The sequence below is a fragment of the Mixophyes fleayi genome, chromosome 3 (assembly GCF_038048845.1).
Source record: "Mixophyes fleayi isolate aMixFle1 chromosome 3, aMixFle1.hap1, whole genome shotgun sequence".
Taxonomy (NCBI): Eukaryota; Metazoa; Chordata; class Amphibia; order Anura; family Limnodynastidae; genus Mixophyes; species Mixophyes fleayi.
This window is the reverse complement of record NC_134404.1, coordinates 293,416,983-293,422,169: the sequence shown is the minus strand read 5'-3', so window position 1 is coordinate 293,422,169 and position 5,187 is coordinate 293,416,983. Positions and strand designations below refer to the sequence as shown.

The 5,187-nt window shown below is 36.6% G+C and overlaps 1 protein-coding gene across 2 annotated transcripts in view; it reads right to left on the bottom strand.

The window, feature by feature from the left end:
- RIN2 (Ras and Rab interactor 2) overlaps positions 1-5,187 on the bottom strand; it is a 134,020-nt gene that overhangs the window by 86,305 nt on the left and 42,528 nt on the right. The gene's annotated exons all lie outside the window — the stretch shown is intronic.

Sequence of the window (5,187 nt, the reverse complement as noted above, 5' to 3'; positions counted from 1 at the left end):
TCATTGTGGATAAAGCCTCTGATTGAACCAATAACATTAAGCATATTGACTTAGTAGGCCCGAATAATAAGTAAAATCTCCCTGACAAACAGGCCCCTAGTCTGTTCTGTTTGAAGGTAAATCCAGTTCAGACAGAAACCTTTGATGTATTCTACAGTTAATTCTATAGGGATTATGTACAATACAGAGATCACACATAATGACACTGTCACTTAACCTTGTTTATTACAGCATAAGAAATGTAACTAGAAACTACAAATAGAGACATGTTCCAATATCAGACATTCAACCAACATCTAGTAATGAAATAAGCTTCGTTGGTGAAGTCTTTGAAAGAGTTTTCCATTTGCTTAGTTCTGCAAGTCGTTATACACATCACCATCAAATCCTATTTAATTATTTTTACAGTATGGAAATATTATAGTAAACCTAATCAAACAATATTTCATATGTTGTGGGCAATAAACAAATAAATGTTATTTCATTGGAATACAATATATTTTATTATATTTATGGTGTTTATGATATTACACCTGTTATTTATGCAGGTACTAGGCTTCACTATTGATGTGAACCTTTATTGGTCATGTCAACCTGGAATCAATTACATGACAAATATCCCATGAACCTTATGGGCTGAGATATGACAAGTAGGCTCTTGTGGGATTGGCAACATGTGGAGTACTATCTACCACCATTCTGGGAAGAAGCAACATATTTAGGATTTCCATGTGCCCCTGTTTTTGTGTGTTAGAAGACAGTGCAACATGTGTGGTGGTTGCACAACCTAATCTTTGTTGAAAAGATGCATGCAACTTTAATGTGTGCAAGCGTTACCTAGCTCTTAGCCACCACTAAAACGCATCATGGACATCATTAGAAAGTGTGAAGTCTGCAAACCAGAAAGTGTGCCCATATACGGTGAAATATCAGGCAATTAGTTTGATCTCACAATGTGTGTGGTCCCAAAACAAGTGCTATGCCCCACATAGGTCAATCATACATGCCCATAAATGTGCCAGAAGACGACCGCTATTGGCTTCTGTCTGCGCTCATCTTCCTGCACTAATAGGTACAGTAGGATCTAATAGTGCACATGTCTAAGAGCTTATGGGGTTGAACAATGAGCTTTATGAGAATGTGGGATCAATATACCTGGACATGTATAAATAAAATGGAACATACTGTCCAATATTAATGACCTAAATTGCAAACTACAATAATTAAATCATTATTTTAAAAGAGCATATTTAAAACCACATTTTGATAATAAATTTACCTTTGACACAAAAATAAGTTGCAATCATTTTTAAAAATGCAAAGACAGCATTTTGGTTAAACCAATAAAAGCTATTTTGGTCAATAAATTAGATGAATGTATTCCTTGAAAGTTTCAAACTATTACTCTGAAATAGTACACTTATACCTGAAATATAATCAGTGCATTAACTATAAACCTGCTGGTAAAACAATTCTAATTTGCCCAATATTTATATGCATGGACTTTCCCAGAACACAAACAAATGTCTAATTCTACAAAGCTGATAGTAACAATAATAACAATGGCATGAAAGGATAAAATAAAAAAAACTATTTAAGTTATGTAGAGTTTGTTATTGTTACCTGTGGTTACTGAGAAGAAAAATAAATATACTGATTATTGGCTAGAAGCCCAAAATGCACAACCCAAGTCTTAAACCTGTGAGTAAATGTATTTCCTGCATCAGCACCGCTGAAGCAAAGGCCACAATTATTGTGTGTGAAATGGCACTACACTAGATGGATATACAGGCTATGATGAGACCAAGTTAGGTATTACTGTACTCTATTGTGGTAAAAGGATATTACGCACACAAATTACTTGTTTCAATAGATACAAAGGGCTAGATTTACTAAGCTGCAGGTTTGAAAAAGTGGGGATGTTGCCTATAGCAACCAATTAGATTCTAGCTTTCATTTATTTAGTACTTTCTACAAAGTGACAGCTAGAATCTGATTGGTTGCTATAGGCAACATCCCCACTTTTTCAAACCCGCAGCTTAGTAAATCTAGCCCAAAGGGTCTGATTCATTAAGGAACATTAATCCCGATACGTGCTGTATTTTGCATAAAATTGCTCTGCACATACTGAGAAATGGACTATACGCCAGTGAACGCAAGTGCATGCAAGTCATCTTCGAAAGGACACTTCTGACTGCCTAGGATTTCAAAGGGAGGGAATGGGCACATCTGTCCGATTCCAGCTCTGGGCATCTCTGAAGTACGTGCTTTTTAGCCATATCTCTTGTACCGGCTATAAGGCAGGTGTACATGCTGCTTAATAGTGAAGACGGTCACATATGCACCCCCAAACATGTCTTTGCAATTAAGAGCGACTGTAAAATTTAATTTAATATACAGTAGGCATTAATAACATAACATCCTGATAAACATATTTAATGTAAAAAAAAATATGTACAAAAACCCAACTTTTTATTAAATGTATTTTTATTAATGGTTATAATATTAACAGGTGTTAATGCATTTATTTTATTTTTTATCTTTGTGTTCTGATGGGAATCTACACATACATATGCATTGTATCCTGCAGAGTGTTATGTCTGTCTGCATATGGCGAGTGCCGTATAGGCTGAGTGTACTTATACCTGTATTCAACAAGAAACGTTTCTACAGATCCGCTTGTACTTGAATACAGGCGTTACTGCGCGCAATTTCCGTTCAATTTAGAAAAACTGAAACTGCGTTCACTTTGTGTTCCTTAATGAATCAGATCCAAAATGTATAATGTCAAGTAAAAATGTTTTCATAATAATTTAGGTATACATGGCAGCAACAAGTGTTGTGATAGCTATTACCAATAAATACATGCAGACATGTGGAGGAATAAGGATCTCTGTGCCAGACACACTGATATTTTCGTTAAGATTCCTAGTCAATTATAGAGGACCTGTCACCAGAGCGAAAGTGGGTGTTTAATTAAGGAGATACTAATATAACCAGTAATTGGGGAAGTGTAGAGCGCCTGTCTAACTACTAATCTCAGTGGCCCAGTGGTTAGCATTGCTGTCTTGCTGAGCTCTGGGTGACCAGGTTTCTGCACAGTTTTGAATGCTGTCTCTGGAACTCATCTTAAGTTGAACGCAAATTGCGCTCCTGGGGCTAGATTTACTAAGCTGCGGGTTTGAAAAAGTGGGGATGTTGCTTATAGCAACCAATCAGATTCTAGCTATAATTTTGTAGAAGGTACTAAGTAAATGAAAGCTAGAATCTGATTGGTTGCTATAGGCAACATCCCCACTTTTTCAGCTTAGTAAATCTAGCCCCTGGTGTATAATACGTTTTTTTTTAGATCTGAGCATTTGCTATTTTGGGAACTCATGCTTTGTGCATTTATCCAGAAGCAAAAAGTATATTATACATCAGAAACGCAATCTGCGTTCAACCTTAACAGAAGTCCCTCTGTGTTCATGTGGGGCTTCTCTGGGAGCTAAAGTTTCCTTTCATGGTCCAAAAATATACAGGTTAATTATATTTGGCCAGATTGACCCTAATGTGTTGGTACGTTTGTGTGCCTGTAATAGGGAAATTAGATTGTAAGCTCCATTGGGGCTGAACAGATTTCAATGACTAAACATCCTCTGACTGTACACAGCACTGTAGATTGTTGGTGCTAAACAAATAAAGGATAACAATCTATCTCTCGAGTGCAAGGTACTCTGATCTACATCATTGCTGTCTGATCTCCTATATGATCCTGAATACTGATAGAACAGAAGTAAATAGACAAAGAGCTGCCCAGCTTAATGATTAGCATATTAGATGGGATGATCCTGATCATGCTGGACCCTCTCCTACGTAAATGCTAGTGGTGTAGTCATCGTTTCTTTAAGTTTGCTTCGGTATCTATAAAAAACACAAAAGACCTGTCTGCCCGATTTTATATATTTTACCAACAAAACAAAACATCAAATACTGGTAAAGGCTATAAGGTGAGTGTAACAAGGCCTAAGTTACAATGTAACAGAGTGACTGGGCCTACTGGTAGGTGTATTGTGTGCCTTACATGGTGGCACATCAGTTAGTTTTGCCCAACAAGTCTACAGGTGTCAGTGAGCTGTTTTTCCCTATGAGAAAACGTCATGTGGCTGCTGTATATACTACATGTAGAGATGTACACAAAATAATTAAAGGAAAAGGTAAATACACACATATATATATAACATGAATTATTATTTGATTTTCGATGAAGTGGACTTTCAGTGAAGCAATCAAAAGAAACTGTCAGTACACAATATATGTTTGCTATAACTCAATGGGGCATCACTGTGTGTAAAACACAGAGGACATTTCTGTACCACCAAGGACCAGCAGTTTGCCTGAAACAAATGTATAGGTGCGTTACTGTAGGCAGCAAGTCCATGACCCTCAAACACAGCGGTAGAACTAATAATGCCTCATTCAGCCCTTAGTGCATGAAACAAAGTAAGAGGCACACTACTCAGCTCTCCCTTTGTATACATTGTAACTGTGGGCATGGCTTTGTTTAACTTTCTTAGAATGTTAAGAATTCCCCCCCAAGTTAAGTCACTTTGACCCTGCTAAGATCTCATTTCAAAGTCTGTTGTATTTGTAGAATGCATTGCACCTGGATCTAACTAACACAGACAGTGAAAGTACAGACATATGAGAGAGATAACAACTATACACCTTCCATACAAACCATATCTTGGGAGAAAAGATTAGCATAAGTTATACGAGTCCACATGTGAACTCATTAGGGAAGAGAGCCAAGTTATTTTGTTGGAGCAGAGTCATATGTTTTTCATCCATGTTGTTATGTAATCCACTTGTAACATCCAAACATAATATTAATCTTTGTGTAATTTGAATCTGGCCTGTTCTTTGTCTCTTTTGCTAATGTTACTGTCAACTCGGTAAATATAAAATTACATACAACAGAAATGTCTGATTTTAAGTCAAAGTTCAGCAGTACAAAAGAGTACCCCACAAAGTATCATAGGTAGAAGTAATAATAGCAAGGTAAATGCATTTTCATTTCTGGGAATAATGTTGTCATTATAATTATCCTTTATTTATATATCAGCAACGTATTACACAGTGCTGTGTAATCAAACAATATAATTCAGGGCCAGGCATATCAGTACCTGCACCAGGAATTGGGCCAAA